Below are 19532 nucleotides of genomic sequence, written 5' to 3'. Positions count from 1 at the left end.
TACAAGTATAAAGGAGATACAGATGGAGGATTGTGAAAATCAGATGAAAATCTTATAACCCCAGAAAGAGAGAGAGAGAGAGAGAAAAAAGGAAAGCTATAGTTAAGAAGCAAGAGTAGAAGCTGTGAGTGGTTAAGATGGAGCTAACTACCAGTACAGAAAGGTTGAAACAGACTTTTATTCCCAGCCTAGTCAATGCTTCTCACAGGAGCACAGTAAATCCTCTGTTATGTTAATTCTGGCAATTTCTATCTATTCTGGGTCATGCCATCAACCCTCTGAAAGAAATTCAAACATTTTGCCACTCTCTTTCACAGTTTACTTTTTAAATCTTAGATTAGAATTGTGGAAGACATAGAGGATTAATATAAAGAGGAAAATCAAGGACCAGGAATAAAGATTATAAAAGAGTGGGTCCTGTGACAGTTGTTGGTAATAGGCCAATCATACCAACACACACACACTCACACACACAAAAATTAAGTAATGCTTTAATGAAATTTTATATTTTTAATAAATTACTTTCATTTTGTTAGTTCTGATATAGGATATATTTGCATTTATTAAATGAGATAAAATTATAAAAAAGAGATCATCCTCTATTTTACATTATAACATGCATAAAGTAAAATTTTAGAAATTTAAATAAATGTGTCAGAATATGCATGCAAAGTATTCATCTGTGAGAACACGTACTTATTTGAATAAAGTGTCCTTTTGCAATATATTTGGATTCTTTTCTATTTCTCTTCTTCCTTTTTTCCTCCTCTGTCTCTCATCCTCATTTTTCTCCTCCTCATCCTTTTTACCTTTCTCTTCCTCCCATTCATTTTGTCATTGGAATCTATTTCTGAGACACATGAGAAAATGAACCTCATTAGTTTATTTTTTCCTCAAAATGGTATTTTTGAAAAAAAAAAAAAAAAAAAAAAAAAAAAGAAGTTGTCACCTTTAATTGAGGATGATATGCCAGTTTGAATAGCATATCCTCTGACTGTAGCAGACATTCAGAACAACGTGCGCCATCCCAAAGGTCTTCAATAGCAGCTACTTTTTAAGGTGTTGTTTTATAGTCACGTTAGATGTACTATTACGTTATGATCAAATTAAAATAGCTGATAACCATAATGTTAATATTAAATACTAACATTTTAAAGCTATTGTTACGTTGAATTAGCACTGCCATTACTTTTAAAACCAAGGAACACATCGAGTCTGGTAAGGCACAATCAGCAGTGAGGTACAATCACAGCACACACCTGAGAGAAATGTAATGTATCATAGCCCTAGAAAAATAATATTCACTTGCTTTGTAATCTCTCAGATTCGATTGCAGCAAGGAAATAGTTATACTTTCTTGGAAAAATACATGAGAACGATGGTTTAGGATGGCTAAAATTTTGAGCAAAAAATAGTTTTGTCTTTATGGCTTATTATACATTGAGCTTTGTTTGCTTTTCTCCTTCATCAACAAACTTAGCTTACCTTGCTTCTAATCTTTTAGGGTCCTGCTCTTTGCTTCCCAAGATAATAACTAGATCTTTTGATAAAATGAGCCCAGGCTAATGTATTGATGGTTATAAACATGTTAATGTCCAAATCTTTGGTCACAATTCCTCCAAGCTTTTCAAATCACATCTGAATCTTAAATGAACACGTTTGGAAGGAATATTCTTTGTTGTCTAACTTCAAGTAAGAGGCTCATAATGGTGCTACCTAAACTCACTCTTTTAAGGCTGGTCTGTCATAAATGCTTAAATACTCATCAGTGCAATTATGAAGAAAGCCCATTAGAGAAAGAAGTGAAACCTAGCATCTCTGAAACACAAGATAGCAGAATTAAAAAAAAAAAAAAAAAAAAAAAAAAAAAAACAGCAAAGACAGAATTAAAATTTAAACAGTAGAACACCCATGTATAATTCTTAGACATTAATTTTAAAAGATCATTCAATGACAATTTGAATTATTGGGCTTGTTCTAGAAAGAAGACTACTCTTCTCCTACGTTAAAACCACACTCACCTTTCTGTCCCCAGAACACTTGCTTCTTCCCTTTCTAATTGGTGTTGTCTATGCCTGGAACACTTCCCACAGAAATTAGCATGATTGCATGCTCATTGCATTCTCAGGAAGCATTCCTAGGCCAAACTGGTTCAACCCATTACCCCATCAGTCACTCTCTACCACATTTGTATTTTAAAAATAGAATCTGCAATAATCTAAAAGAGCTTTGTTTCTGTATTGGTTTACACTTTTTAATATACCTCTCTTTACTAAATGAAACACCAAGAGGTCAGAGACTTTGCCTGCCTTACTCATCACACAGCAGACATTCAGTAAGTGTTGAATAAATGATTAAATATGTCTGTTTGTGGTATCTCTATCATTAGCCATCCTTCATTTGTATGTAGTATGCATACAAAAAAGCACCAGTTCTCGTTTGTTTTCCAGTAACAATATATTTCTTAACCAAAAGCTAAAGTGGTTTGGGAGGAGAAGACAGACCCTGGTTTAGAAATTAATGGAGAGGAATAGCTAGGTGGAAAGAATACTTACTACGTACACCATTTCTTTTAGAAGATGACTTACTAGTAGCAAGGGATTGTGTTGTATACAGATCTTACAAAATATCTAGAGTATAGTAATCACTGAATACTTGCATTCCCTTATTCATTAATCCAGCAAACATCTATAGAATGGCACTCTATGGTTGGTGCTATGCACACACACAAAATTAACATGATTCTCTCACAAGTTAGAAGTACAGTGATAGTCACCACACTTTTAGGTAACATTGTAGGCAGGAAAAATAAACTGCAGTGCATCTAGTTATTTTTCCACTTTCTTTCATTTCCCCCCTTCTTTAGGCACCCCTGGTATCTGGCCCTCCTTGCTTCTTCAATCTACTGTAGAAAAGTATCTGATACAACTTCATACTAATATGTAAAAGATTTATATTGGCTACGTCCTAGAGATACTTGCATTATACCAAATTAGGAACCAAATGATAAGCTCTCTAATTATGGACTTTCCAAACCAGATGGGAGAAGGTAGAATTATTATTATTAACATTTTAAAAGATGGGGCTTGGCTACATTGGCTAGGCTGGTCTTGAACTCCTGACCTCAGGTAATCCACCCGCTTTGGCCTCCGAAAGTACTGGGATTACACCCCTGGCTGGTAGAATTATTTTTAAGGCCACTGTTTCTGAAATCACACCACCGAGGAAACTAACTAATTTGCTTATTCGTTAACTTTGAGAACCTTACATTGAGCAACAAAAGGAATTTTCTGTAAGATCTAATCGGTGAGACTCCATAGACACTCTAAAACCAAGTTAAGTTTCTTCCAGGTGTTTAATATTTAGAGGGAAGTTACTTTGAGGTGCTTCTTGCTCTTTTTTCTTCCCTTTCCTTCTTTTCTTCCTCCCTTCTTTTTTTTCCTCCCTCTCTTTTCTCCTCATCCTCTTCCTGACCCTTCTCCCCTTCTTGCTCTTCCTCCTCTTTCTCTTCCTTCTGCTTCATTGTTGCTCTTACTCTCTCCAGGAAATCCTGAAGATATCAGGAAATGTTGTAAGAAAAAAAAAGGAAGAAAGGGAGAGATTTTCAGGGCTTAGCCAGCATGACCAGGCAGTCAGAGGCAATGAAGAAATTGCTTGGAAGAAACAGTTTGGTCTTGGGGACTGTTCAGCTGTTGTCCTCTCCCTTTGGACTGTTAGGGAACTAGTTAGCAATAGAAGTGGGGTCTGTCCTAAGCCTAGATGCTTGAATTATTCATTAGTCAAAAGTAAATTACCATTTAGAGGCAGGTGACACACGTTTTCTAGAACAATTATTATCACTAATCATCATTTTCCACAGTAATTTGTATGCTCTCATTATTAGCCCTTGATTTCTATGTAAATCCTTTCCATAAAACTGCCACAAGATGGAAGTTATTTTATTGGCTCTTTTTACCTCTTGATATATTTCTTGGCATTTTGGCATTCCTCATCTGGCACTTGATGGCTGGGTTTTCAGATTAGGCTGACTGTTGACATGCCCATATAAAACATTCTTTCATTGAGCATATTGCATTTGTAGGGGAGGCCACCTTCTCCCACCTTCTGCCATACTGTGTCCATATTTTTTTATGTCAATTGTCCAAACATTGACTCTCACATTTCCCCCCTTTTGATTTTTCATTGTGCACCACATTTGACACTTTAACCACTTTTACTAGTTGTCCATGCCTTGTCACAAAGACTGAAACTGACACAGGCTCTGCCTAAACAGTTGCCTTGAATAAGTACATTTTTCATATGGATATCCCCTTCCAATCCTTTAGAACACCTTGGATACTTTCCTGCTAATCTTTTCTTACAGTTATATGGGTTCCAGGACTCTGCTACTTGAAGGGAACTATCACTCTTTGTAACATTTATTTCATACCTACAGTCAAGTTTTAAATAAACCCCAGAAAGTGTTCTTGAGATTAGCTAGTTCATGGCAATTTATGGCTTGTGTCCCTGTCTGGCTTCTGAGAGAATGATGCAGTTTGATTAAAGAATTGCTGATAATTCTACTAAATTGAAAGAGCTCCACTTTGATCTAATATACTATCTAAAATTCTTACCTTTAGAATAAACCTCATTATACTGGTGAGGAGAGGGATGGACACCCTAGAAAGAGCCAATGCGTTAACTTCCAGCATTTACAGGTTAAGTGACTCTTAGTCATTCAAGAGTCACTTAACCTGGGTATGAGACCATCTCATTCAAGTCCTGGCTCTCTTTACCAACAGGGTAACCCTATGGCAAGTTACTTCACCCTCCATGCCTCAATTTTTCTCACCTGTAAAAAAGCTTTAATGATTGTGCCTATCTCACAAGGTCATTATGAGGATACAATGAGTTAATACTTGAAAAGAAATTAGTGCCTGGCATTTAGTAAGTGTATCTAGTGTCAGCAGTGAGTGTGATGATGGTGAGGATGGTGGCACATGAATAGTTTTCTTGGAAAGACAAAAAAAAATGAAGCCTTAGTGAAACAGACACAAATATATATATATTTAATCTCCAAAATTGAGTAACAATGATCTGAAGAACAGGTGATGTTATATTGTTTAGATATTTGTCCCCACCCAAATTTTATGCTGAACTATAATCCCAAAGCTGAGTCTGGTAGGAGGTGTTTGGACCACGGGAGTGGATCCCTCATGGCTCAGTGCTGTCTTCATGATAGGGAGTTCTAGCAAGATATGGTCATTTAAAAGCATGTGACTCCCCCACTCCCGCACCAACTTTACTCTCTCTTGCTTGCTTCTGCTGTTGCCATGTGACTTGCCTGCCTGCCTTTGCCTTCTGCCATGATTGTAAGCTTCCCAAGGCCTTCCTAGAAGCTGAGCAGATGACAGCACCATGCTTCCTGTACAGTCTGCAGAACCATGAAACAAATCTCTTTTCTTTATAAATTATCAGTCTTAGGTATTTCTTTCTGGCAATGCGCAAACAGCCTAACACAGCAGTACATCCTGTGGAGAGCAGCCCAAGGTAAATACCTCTAAGAGAAAGTCCTAGGTGGCCCCAACATCCTTACACCATTGCTGAGGAGTGTATTGTGCCTGATCCTTCACAAGTGTTTCAGACAAACGCTGTGACTAAGCACTGCTGCAAAAAGCATTCCTTGTTAAAGACTCGGAAGAGAAGGAGGTTTAGTGAGGGGGTTGAGTGAGTTTTCCCTAAAGAAGTTTTGTAGCCTTAGCAGAGCTATGCTTTTCACGACCCCTTTCTGGAACCAATTCCATGGTTAAAAATTATGCACGAACATCTCCTTTTGGTTTCCTACATAAAAATACTGTCTCGGTTTTGAATTTTACTTGAAGGCTGGTTACACCAAGCTCTTGCCTGTCATATTTTTAATGCATTAAGCCTGTATTCTGGCTCATTGTTGAGTCTTGTCATTTTGGCCAGAAAATGTAACTGCAGTACTACTGACATTGTCCTGATAGTGTCTTTACATAAAATAGAATTTTCTTAAATAAGGAAGAGAAGCAGCTTCCAGATCAGTGACTCTGACACTGTAAAGTGAGGATTTTAACTTTAAGACCTATTCAACCAGTTATCTGTTTCACCATACGTGTGTGTGTGTGTGTGTGTGTGTGTGTGTGTGTGTGTGTTCTTTAGAAACACAGTCAGAGAAAAACACAGGATAACATTCCACATCACTATGAAGCTTCCAGAAATTTGAAGCTCAAGATTACGTCAACACAGAGTACTGCTACAATATCCAACCTGCTCCTCCTCCTTTTGACATTTCTAGAGAAGCAAAGGAGCCCCTGCTGTTCGGGCACGGCAGGAGAGGAATGTGCTCTAGCTGTGCCCAAAGGGGTTTGCATTGTTAACTGGATGAAAATAATTTCTCTATCTTTACTTGGAAAATTATTTTTTTTCCATGTAAAATAAACACAACAGAAAAACATGTCATTTCAGAAACGTCGTGTTTCACAGACCCCTAAGTCATCACCATCACAATTTAAAAATCAATTCTAGCATGCTGGATTGAAAAACCTGGGAAGAACCAGTTAGAAGAGGTATATAAATATAAAGTATAAATGTAAGAAAAAAACACCATGGGAGGTTGAGGCAGGAAGATTGTTTGAGCCAGGAGTTTGAGATTACAGTGAGCTATGACTATACCTTTGCACTTCAGCCTGGGTGACAGAGTGACACTCTGTCTGTTAAACAAAAAAAAAAAAAAAAAAAAGAAAGAAAGAAAAGAAACAACAATGAAGTCATTAATACACAATTAGTAAGTTTTCCTTGATCTGATGTCTTTGTTTTTAGAAAAATGTTACACATTTAACTGAAGTAAATAAAGAAAATAACCTGTAGTGTTTTACACACTAAAAGCCTTGATTTTTGTGTAATTTTGAAGTATATGTTTTATTTTAACCTAGAGTTCCACTTTGGTGGTATCACTTACGACAAACCATGTGTTACTGCTGTTGCTGTCATTTGAACTACTTGGTTCAGTTGGCAGCAGATGGGAAGTAAATTACCCAAAGTATATGGCTGGACTCTTGTCCAGTAGGGACTAGCTGGCTTGGCTCTTTGACTGTGCAACAGATGATATTTCTAACTGTTCTCAACAACAGGGGCTTAACTTTTGTTTTTCTTTTTTGTGACAGAGTCTCCCTGTTGCCCAGGCTGGAGTACAGTGGTGCCATCTCAGCTCATTGTAACCTTCCAGGTTCAAGTGATTCTTCTGCTTCAGCCTCCCTAGTAGCTTGGACTACAGGCACCCACCACCACGCCCAGCTAAATTTTGCATTTTTAGTAGAGATGGGTTTCTGCCATGTTGGCCAGGCTGGTCTCAAACTCCTGACTTCAAGTGATCTGCTCTCCTCGGCCTCCCAAAGTGCTGGGATTATAGGTGTGAGCCACAGTGCCTGGTCAACAGGAGCTATACTTTAGAAAAATTATTTAATTTTCCAAAGCACCAAAAATCTTGCTATTCACCTAGGATTTAACAACTATTTGTTTAGGGAGGGAACAAGGCAAAGAGGATATCACAGCCATCTCTCAGTCACGTCCTTTGGTTACAAATGGCTGATCATCTTCTGTCACTCAGACATTATCTTCTTTTCACGATAAAAGTCTTTTTTTTTTTTTTTTGAAGGTGGAGTCTTGCTATGTCACTAGGTTGGAGTGCAGTGGTGCATTCTCAACTCACTGCAACCTCTGCTTCCTGGGTTCAAGCAATTCTTCAGCCTCAGCCTCCCAAGTAGCTGGGACCACAGATGCATGCCACTATGGCTGGCTAATTTCTTTTTTTTCTTTTTTTTTTTTTTTTTTTCAGTAGAGACGGGGTTTCACCATGTTGGCCAGGATGGTCTCGATCTCTTGACCTCCTGATCTGCCCACCTTGGCCTCTCAAAGTGCTGGGATTACAGGTGTGAGCCAACATGCCCAGCCCATGATCAAAGTCTAACAGAATTTACACACTTAGTTACCTGAGAACTTAATAAAGGCTACTTCAAGCTTTTTTGCTGTGTTATTCCTGTTTCCCAGATACATGTATTTGATAATAAAAGAATAAGAAACTCATCAGTCAACTATTTCAAAATCCTTAATAGTCAGCATTAGAGGATACTGATCTGTAGGGGAAAATGCAAATGAACCTACAGGAATATGTAATTCCTTCTTCCCCCGATTCTTATTTAACCTCACATTTACGTGTAGTAATGGTGTACAAAATTACAAGTTATCTAGTTAGTATTGGATTCATCCACTCAAGATAGTTGAAGATTATAACTTGCTTTAACAATTTTTTTTAAAGCCAACTTAAAGCACTTTGGCTTCTTTCAGCTTATAGAGAGATATTCTTGCTGGTATGACAAACTTACATTATTAAATTAGCCAAAACACTCTCAAACTAGTCCCCAAAGGGGCTGGGTAAATCGGCATGCAACACACAGGAGACTGGATTCGAAGGTAGAGTACAACCCCCAACAGCAAATAATTTGGCTATGTGTAAAGTGCAAAGTGAGGAGCATGCTTCTGCAGAATTACTCACTTACTATGGGTGGAGGGAACCTCTTTTACAAAACTATGTAACCCTTAAGCTTGTATGTATAAGTTTATGTGGAAATACTGCATAGATTAACTAAGAATGGGACATTATTAGCTGCTCAAAGAATTGATATAGAAATAATATTAACCTATCCATATGCATACAAAACCATAAATAAAATGGTAAAATGTAATTATTGTATTTCTTCTTTCAAAATTCAACTTTGATGGAATTGGAGGCCATTATTCTAAGTAAAGTAATTCAAGAATGAAAACCAAACATCATGTGTTCTCACTCACAAGTGGGAGCTAAGTTATGAGGGCACAAAGGCATACAAATGGTACCATGGGCTTTGGGAACTTGGGGGAAAGGACGGGAGGGGGGCGAGGAATAAAAGAGTACCATAAATAAATATTAATTAAAACTGAAAATAAAATAAAATTTTCAACTTAATTTAATTTTATTTTTATGCATATAAAAATAAAAATTATGGGCCACCATGGTGGCTCATGCCTGTAATCCCAGCATTTTGGGAGATTGAGGCAGGAGGATTGCTAGACCCCAGGAGTTTGAGACCAGTCTGGGTAACTTGAGGAGACCCAGTCTCTACCAAAAACAAACAGAAAAAAATTCACTAGGTGTGGTGGCACATGTTTGTGGTCCCAGCAACTCAGAATTCTGAGGTGGGAAGATTGCTCAAGCCCAGGAGTTTGGAGTTATAGTGAGGTATGATCATACCACTGCACTTCAGCCTGGGCAACGAAGTGAGACTCTGTCTCAAAATAAAATGTAAAATAAAATATAAAATGAAATAAAATAAAACTATGATAGAAATTATTGGTTTTGAGAATTAATGAAAATATGTCAGCTACTAATCTTAGATTGAACTTAAGTCCTTATGTTTTCCATAGTGATCAATGAGTTTATTCAAAACCAGAAAATATTATAATAGCTTAAAAATTACTTTTTGGTTGGGTGCAGTAGCTCATGCCCATAACACCAGCACTTTGGGAGGCCGATGCAGGTGGATCACTTGAGGTCAGGAATTCAAGACCTGCCTGGGCAACATGATGAAATCCTGTTTCTACTAAAACTACAAAAATTAAGCTAAGTGTGGTGGCATGCATGCCTATAATTCCAGCTACTCAGGAGGCTGAGGTGGGAGAATCACCTGAACCTAGGAGGTGAAAGTTGCAGTGAGCAGAGATTGTGCCACTACACTCCAGTCTGGGCAGCAGAGCAAGACCCCATCTCAAAAAAATAAAAATTATTTTTGAGTATAAAATATTTCAAATGGACAGAAAAATGCTAATAAAATAACAGAATATCAAAAAATTTATTGATCACCATTCACTTTGGAAAGATCTTATTTTTTATGTAGTCTTTGTAAAGAAAATAAACAAGTAAAAATGATTCCTCCACCTTCTAATCCTGTCTACTCACCTTTTCTTTCTTTCCAGAGGTAGCCACTTTCTAAAAATTGATATATATTTGTCCTGTGCATTTTGGAAATAAGTCTTTTACCACATATTTATGTATCTAGAAATTTGCTCTTTCTCCAAAACTTATGGTTTTAAGATTTTTCCATGTTGATGCAAGTAAATTAACTGTCCATCCGTAGAGCAAGTGAAAAACTATGGTTCATTCTTATAATAAATGGTATTAGGAATTAATACAGATAAAATGCATCTAACTGTATTAACATAGCAAGCTATTTTTTAAACCAATTTAAAGGTCCCAACAGTCACGGAATACTTTATTTTATTTATATAATTCATTCACTAATTCAGGAAGTATTTGTTGGGAGTTGCTTCTGTGCCGAGTTCCATTCTAGCAGCTTGGGGTGCCACAGTGAGCAAAACAGATGAAGCCTCATTTTGGCTAGTTTGCAACACGGAGCATGTACCAGTTTGGTCAGCCTCTGGTGTGCTGCTAAGGGAAAGAAATATCATGGTCAGGGTGGCATACTAAAGTTTCAAAATTGGTATCGATAACCTCCCATCCTTTTCTGATCATTACCCAAGAGTCAAGCAAAAGGGATGAAACCTTTCTGTGGATGGCTACATTCAAGGACTAGACTGCCTTACTTAGGTGGGTGGACCAGGAGAATGTAAGGGCGATGGAATCAGAAAATCCTTTTGTGTTGAGTTTGAGAATGCTTTTTCAAGGCGCTACAATATCAAATACTTGTAAATGACTAGGTGTATGGAATACCCATCAAATACCTTGACCTTTGGTTCATTATTGGGAGGCCTTTGAGACAGCAGACATACATTCTGAACATAGATTATCGAGAAAGCTGAAAACATGAAAGCGTTTGATTCAAAGACCATACTGGTATGACTAAAGTCAAATGATTAGTCTAGAATTGCAATACGATAACCTGTCAATAGTGATAAGGCATCAATGGTAGTCCAAGAGTGGATCAAAGTTCCAATATAATCAATTTTCCAGGTACAGGCAGGGACAGTGCCTATTGAAGTACAGTAAGTTCACTGAAAGACAAATAGACCAATTTTTGGCGAAAGTCCTAAGTCTGGCATGCAGTGGTGGCATCTGCACCAGAAATATGGTTTTGAATTTGTGCCCGGTCTATTATGATGGCTGTGTTGCTATGTGTGAAGCCATAATAGATCCAGCTGATGATGGTGGCTGTCTGGAAAGCCCAGGCTTATCAGCAGCTTGGTTCCAATCATTCGCATTTGAAAATGGATCTTTACAAAGGTATGCACTGAGTGACCCAGATTATTCAATAGACAACCAAAATTTGTTTTTAATTTGCTACCCTTGAACAGGGCTGTCTTTATTCTGCCAGACCAGATGCCTAGGTGGTTGACTATAGACCAAGAATCAGTAAAAATACAACATGTCTGGCCTTCAGAAGTACTGTGTAAGGCAAGGATAATGGCTTTCAATTCAACTCATTGTGGTGACAGGTCCTTACCACAGTCTTCCAGTCTGTCATTGAAGTTGGACAATTACTACCTCCCAATAGATACCATCAGCTTTTAATTTAGTTAAGTCATCAGTGAGCTGGGACCAAATATTTAGAAAAACCCTGTGAATAGAGTTCCATTGAACTACTGGTTTTGCTTCATGTGGTGGAATCAAGGATAAGAAGGTCCCCACAGGGGTAGCTGCCATTTTTTCATATAAAGCCAAAAGGCTGCCAGAGCCAGGCTGCCTGTACTCTTGATATATCATTTCTATTTGACTCATAATGCCTGTTGGGCATTCCTAGCTTGTTAATCATCAAGTTGGCGTTGACCTGAACTAAAAGGGAAACAGCAGGCCAGAGTCACAATGCTTGCATGGCTTTCAACAAGACCTTAGTAGCAGGTTAATAGCTTCCTTTTTTCACCTATGTTAGGCAGTGATGGTGTCTTGAGAGGGCCTAAAAATGGCCTCTCCTAGAATCTGGCAGCCTTTGAGTCTTTAACTGAAGCTGTGATTTCTTTTCTCTCCCTGGATTTTTATTGTTCTTAACCACACTAAAGGGAGTGTGCATGTAGTGATTCCAGTATGGGTTCTGTCTGTCATTGATGGGATAGGGAAGTACAGGCACATACCACCTTCATTTCATTACACGTTCAGATACAGATTCGAACGTACTACTAAGTCATTGAATGTACTACTAAGTCACAATAGTACATAGCAGCAGCATAAATGCCCCACCCATAGGTCACTTTAGTTTATCTTCTCTACTGTGAACTTTGCCTAGACTCCATCAGTTGAATTCAGGTGCATATTTCCCTACAGGGTTACAGGTCGAGGAATCTAACACATACACATCAAGGGGTACAGAAGGAGTACACAGATGATGCTATTCCCCAGCAGTGAGGTTGGGTGGTGCAGGGTTGCTGGTGAGGCTAGTCTATTGGTGGGGATAGTAAGAGGAAACATAATTCTTAGCCTTTTCATTCCCCTTGACCCTTGACTCTAAGATGGATATCTTAGCCCCAGTGCTGCTTTCTTCTCTGTGCACCTTTGGCATCTGGAGAATCCCTAGGTCCAGGGATCCCTTTCTTTCTTTCCTTTTCTATGTCACTGCATTTTGTCTTGTGAGCTTTCAGCCACCCAGCATCCAGTGCCTCATTCTTGTTGCTAGGCAAGTTGGACCGTAGCAGAGACCAGGTAGACGGGCATGGCCAGCCATTTGACAAAGCTTTGCATGCACTTTTGCTTTTGAGAAGCTGCTTGCTCATGGCGTAACCAAACTTCCAATATTTGCATTTCTTCTGAAGGTCTATACTGATGAGCAAAATCCCTATTTCTGACATCACTTATTTCAGTTTTAGAAATTGCTTGACTCCACAGCCAAAGGCACACTATCTTTTATGTGGAGTTTTCTGTTCCTTTGTAATGTTAATATCCCACCCTCTGCCCATTTGTAGGAGAGTGAGCAACAACTAAGACACCATTTTTGTAGCTTGATTTAATTTTACTTCTCATTGTTTAGCCCCATTCACAGGTACGGCAGTGGGGGACTCTTACCCACCTCCACCCATTTCCCATCTACCACTTGGGCAAGAATATTAGCTACTAGATTCCAGGGGGCCTTTTCATATCTTTGAATGAAAACTGGAAGCCTTGTCCTTCCTTTTTAAAAAAGAAACATGTTTCTGCCACCAACCCATCCCCCTGCTGAAACTTAGAAGCTATTAAGCAATCCTGTTACTGTTTGATAGAGGTTGGCAGAAGACATGAGACTCCTGAGTCACAGATAAAAGTATTTGTTTCTCGTGGCACACAGCAAACAGCATGAGCATCAACATATTTGCGTCGATTCCCTTTGTCCACAGTCCTGTGTGATATGGTGGTGTGATATGACTCAGATGGGTGCTAAGTGCACAATAGGTATGTGTGGTGGAGGAACAGTAAGTTTGCGGAATTCACCACTTTTATAACAAGCAGTAAGCAAGCCCACTCTGTCTCAGAGGAAGATTTTACCTTATCCTCCAAGGCTGCCCACTGCAAATCCAACCTTGAGAAATGATCTGATTAACAAGTAGCCTGGTTTTGAGGCCAGGCTCAGTGGCTCACGCCTGTAATCCCAGCACTTTGAGTGGGTAAGGTGGGCAAATCACTTAGGGTCAAAAATTCAAGACCAGCCTGGACAACACAGTGAACTCTGTCTCGTGCCTATAGTTCCAGTTACTCAGAAGGCTGATGCAGGAGAATTGCTTGAATCCCAAAGGCGGAGGTTGCAGTGAGCCAAGACTGCACCACTGCACTCCAGCCTGGGTGACAGAACGAGAAGACTAGTCTGGTCTTGCATTTGCATTCCTGGCAAACCCAACATGATGTGTATCAATGGGAGAGACCCGTGAAGGACTGTCTCCCAACAAAATACTTCTTCATAATAGTTTCATTTTCTAATCTTTTCGAAAACATTTTAAATTATTTAAAAAATTTGGATTTAGAAATTTTTAAATACTTTGTTCATTACTCCTGGTGGTTGGTTCCAGGTAAGGAGAATAATCATTTACTATCCACAGTTACTCCCTAGAACCTATCAGCTCCATTGGAGTTATGTTTATTTTTCACTAAGATTCTGTGAATATGTAGTGCTATATAGTGTGCTAAATAGTCAGGTAAATACTGAGTGATACACACATGTGTGTGTGTGCATATGTATATGCACATACACATAACTATACATAAAAATCTAATGTGTGTAACAGTAATGTGTGTAATGTGTGTAACAGTTACATATATATATGTATGTGTGTGTATAGTTTTAAAAGCCCTTAGAATCCATAAATATAGATATTATTTCCATTTACAGATGAAGAAACTGACCAAGAGTGGTTAAAAATTTTTTTTTCGTAACTTGTAGCTGGCCAAGGGGGTATTAAACACAGGTGTCAAAGATTTTAATCTTTTGACCATATTATGCTACTAATTTACTGTGACACCATAAAGACCAAAATATTACCTCAGCTCAAAATATCATTAAGCTGATAAGCAACTTCAGCAAAGTCTCAGGATACAAAATCAATGTGCAGAAATCACAAGCATTCCTATACATCAGTAGCAGACTAACAGAAAGCCAAATCATGAGCGAACTCCCATTTACAATTGCTAAAAGAGAAAGAAATACCTGGGAATACAACTAACAAAGGAGGTAAAAGATCTCTTCAAGAAGGACTGCAAACCACTGATTAAGGAGTAAGAGAGGACACAAACAGATGGAAAAACATTCCATGTTCATGGTTAGGAAGAATCAATATTGTGAAAATGGCCATACTGCCCAAAGTAATTTATAGATTCAATGCTATCCCCACCAAGCTACCATGGACCTTCTTTACAGAACTGGAAAAAAGAAAACACTTTAAATTTCATATGGAACCAAAAGAGAGCCTGCATAGCCAAGACAATCCTAAGCAAAAAGAACAAAGCTAGAGGCATCACGCTACCTGACTTCAAACAATACTACAAGGCTAAAGTAATCAAAACAGCATGGTACTGGTACCAAAATAGAGATACAGACCAATGGAACAGAACAGAGGCCTCAGAAGCAATGCCACACATCTACAACCATCTCATCTTTGATAAACCGAACAAAAGCAAGCAATGGGAAAAGGATTCCCTGTTTAATAAATGGTGTTGGGAAAACTGGCTAGCAGTGTGCAGAAAGCAGAAACTGGACCTCTTCCTGACATCTTACACTGAAATTAACTCCAGATGGATTAAAGACTTAACCGTAAGAATTAACACCATAAAAACCCTAGAAGAAAATCTAGGCAAAACCTCTCAGGACATAGGGACAGGCAAGGACTTCATGACTAAAACACCAAAAGCAATGGCAACAAAAGCCAAAATAGACAAATGAGACCTAATTCAACTTAAGAGCTTTTCCACAGCAAAACAATCATTAGAGTAAACCGGCAACCAACAGAATGAGAAAAATTTTTTGAGATCTACCCATCAGACAAAGGGCTAATATCCAGAATCTACAGAGAACTAAAGCAGATTTACTAGAAAAAAACAAACAAGCACATTCAAAACTGGGTGAAGGATATGAACAGACACTTTTCAAAAGAAGACAAATATGCAGCCAACAAACATATGAAAAAATACTCATCATCATTGGTCATTAGAGAAACACAAATCAAAACCGCACTGAGATACCAGCTCACGCCAGTTAGAATGGCAATCATTAAAAAATCTGGAGACAACAGATGCAGGAGAGGATGTGGAGAAATAGGAACATTATTTACACTGTTGGTGGGAGTGTAAATTAATTCAACCACTATGGAAGACAGTGTGGCGATTCCTCAAGGATCTAGAAATAGAAATTCCAATTGACCCAGCAATCCCATTGCTAGGTATATACCCGAAGGATTATAAATCATTATATCATAAAGACACATGCATACATATGTTCATTGCAGCCCTGTTTACAATAGCAAAGTCCTGGAACCAACCCAAATGCACATCGATGATAGACTGGACAAAAAAATGTGGCACATATACACCATGGAATACTATACAGCCATAAAAAACAATGAGTTCGTGTCCTTTGTAGAGACATGGAAGAACCTAGAAACTATCATTCTCAGCAAACTGAGGCAAGAACAGAAAACCAAACACTGCATGTTCTCACTCATAGGTGAGTGATGAACAATGAGAACACTTGGTCACAGGGAAGGGAATAACACTTACCCGGCTAGGTGGGGAAGTGGAGGGGAGGGACCGCTGGCGGGGGTGGGCAGGGAGAATGGGGAGGGATAACACTGGGAGAAATGCCTGACATAGGCGACGTGGTGCAGGGGATGGAGACAGCAAACCACCATGACATGTATGTACCTATGTATCAATCCTGCAGGATGTAGGACATGTATGTGTACCCCAGAGCCCAAACACTCCATTAGAAAAAAAAGACTGAACTATTTCTTAATATATATAATAAATTACATATTACAAAGGACTTACAACATTACTTATTACATAGTTAAAATAGCACAAGATCACAATTGAAGATTATTTTACTCTATATGGTGGTTTGTAATAAAATGAATGCTGGTGTTTGGATATCTCTATGGGACCCTTGCTTGCTCACCTTTTCTACACAAGTGCACCTTTACATCCTCCTCATCAGCATGAAGAAATACTGGGAGTAATACAAGGATCACTCTCTGATGTTATCCAGGAGACACAGAGCAGTCATCCTTATAATGCGACCTTAGAAATTAAGCCCAAATATATACTTTCTAGAATGAAGTTTTATATTATTTCTGCTTGCCCTCAAATATTGATGTTTGCTGGGTTGGGTGTGCACAGCCTTGTGGTGGAGATAGACAAAGAAGAATGAGCAAAAACCAAAATGGGAAATCTTTTGCTATCATAGAGTTTATTTTATGAGACAAATATTCATGTAGACAAAATCAAGACCTCTTTTCTACTGTTGATTATATCAATCTGATTCATGTTTATGAACTCTCTCTCTCTCTCTCTCTCTCTCTCTCTATATATATATATATATATATATATAATGTGTGCTATATATTATGCTTGTGCAATTAGAATTATATACACATATTAAATGCATTAAAAACAAATGGTTTCTGATGCTTTATGAAAAATATTTTATGTTTTAATGTTTGACATCTTTTTTCTTAATAATTAAGAGAATATTGCAATGTCCACTGCCCTCCTCCCATTTAAAAATTTTTTTCTATTGATCATATGTACTTTTCTCTGAAATTCATACACGCATGAAATTCCACTGGTAGCTTCAGAGGACTTAAACAGATAAGCCTTGCACTTAATTTCACTAAGTACACCATGAATTGCTCCTGGGCCTTTTATTTTTATTTGTGTTGTCCTTTATTTAACCCTCAAAGATGAGTGGCTGAATGATCAATTTCATGGGATTGTGTCTTAATATTACTGGTTGCATTGACTATCACTCTTGGATTGAAGCTTCAAATAGTTTCCTTGGGGTGAAAATCAACGAAGCTTAGACAAAAGATAAGCATTTTAGCTTTCTTATTCTTATCTTCTGAGGTTTAACATTTTGTTGAGCAAAGGTTAGTAAGAATATGATGTAAGACCCCAGATAGCAAAATAATCAAGCCATGTAATATTCTGCAATAAATAATATCTTCATCCTTGAAGTAGTCAATTTATTTGATGTGTATTGTTACATTATATGATCAGCCTCGATGTAATTATATTAGAATACTGCTACTACTTTAGCATTTGTGTTAACTTAGTCAGGATTGAGCTGATATTTACCTCCCTTTGTGTATGGTAATGCCACAGTACAACAAATATTACAGTGGAATATGCTCAAAGTATCTAAGAGAACTAATATTCATTGAATAGTTTATCTCGATTTGAATCAGGGCTCAATGGAAGCATAATGATTATCTGTACTGAAGTAGGCCCTCACACACTTCAACAGGAGATACCTTAGAGTGCTAGTCCCTCCTACTATTTCTTATACAATATTCTGAATTTGAGATTTCTCTTCACATAAGCATTTCAAAATTGAGGTAAAATTTACACATAGTGAAATGCACAGATCTTAAATGTACACTTAGGTGAATTTTAACAAACACTGCCAGTCAAGATATTTCACATCTCTGTCACCGAAGTAAGTCCCTTTGTACCCCCTTTCAGTCAATTCCCACCCCCACCAACCGGCAACCCCTGTTCTCATTTCTATCAGCATAGATTAGTTTTGTCTGTTCTTGAACTGTATATAAATTGAATTATACAGTTTGTTTTCTATTACGCTCAGCTTCTTTCTTGCAGCATAATCCTCACATAAATTTTAATGAGTGATTTTTAATAGTTATCACAATTAGCACTGAAATTAGTTGTGTTCTGGTTTATCTAATAACTAGTCATATATAATTTTTTAAATACAGAAGTTCAATGTATTGTGTCTTCTATTTCTTGATTTTATATTTCATAGTAACTGTCTCTTCTATCTCAGAATCTACAAAATGCATTATTAAAAAGGCAGGAAGAAAACTGGGCTTTACGAAGGTAGGTGAGGAAGAGCTGTTGTCTATGTCCTTATATTGTCAGTACATTTAAAGCGGATTCTGGAGAGGACACACTGGTTCAAAGACAAAAATCATTTTTCTGAGTTCTTTTGTAGTCATTAAACTCAAAGGACAAATATCATTACTGGTTGGGGGGGTTCGGGAAAGAGATGGAAGAGAGTATTATCTTCTTTCTCTCTCTCTGTCTCTCTCTTTTATAGCTACGGGGTCTTGCTCTGTCCCCCAGGCTAGAGCGCAGTAGTGCAATTATAGCTCCCTATAACCTTTAACTCCAGGGCTCTAGTGACCCTTTTGCCTCAGCCTCCAGAATAGCTGTGCCACCATGACAGGCTAATTTTTAATTTTTTGTTTTTGTAGAGATGGGGGTCTCACTACGTTGCTCAGGCTGGTCTTAAATTCCAGGGCTCAAGGGATCTGCTCAACTCAGTCTCCAAACCTGAACCATTGGGACTACAGAGTGTAAGCTATCACTCTTGGCCAGAAATCCTTATTCTTTACTTTTGAAAAAAATTATTTTAATTGACAAGTAGCTTGTACATTTTGATGAGGGAAAGCATTATTCTTTTATTGTCAGTAGAACTCTGAAGTAAAGAAAATGTTTTTTTTTTATTTTCTCAAATAATTTTTTTTCACATGCAAAGCACATAAAGCAGGATAGTAAATGTGAAGAATGAAAAGATAAAAAATAGTGAAAAATATTATCCTTAGCCTCCCAAATCTTACTTGGAAATATAGCTGCTGAATTTGAAAGTACCGCAAAGTAACATAGTCTACACGCAATTTCAGCTGATTGTTAAGGACACAAGTTGGCAAGGATGACATGCTTTCTGTGTTCTAATACTGTAACTGGGTTGATCACAGGGGAGCAGCTTATAATGACATTGAGCAAGGAAGCAACAGAAATTCAGCCAAGATCTTTAGGTTTATAGTCTTAATATTAGATGGCTGATAGGATAAAC

This window comes from Saimiri boliviensis, chromosome 1, assembly GCF_048565385.1.
Source record: "Saimiri boliviensis isolate mSaiBol1 chromosome 1, mSaiBol1.pri, whole genome shotgun sequence".
NCBI classification, from domain to species: domain Eukaryota; kingdom Metazoa; phylum Chordata; class Mammalia; order Primates; family Cebidae; genus Saimiri; species Saimiri boliviensis.
The sequence above is the reverse complement of the archived record's forward strand: the minus strand, read 5'-3'. Positions refer to the sequence as shown.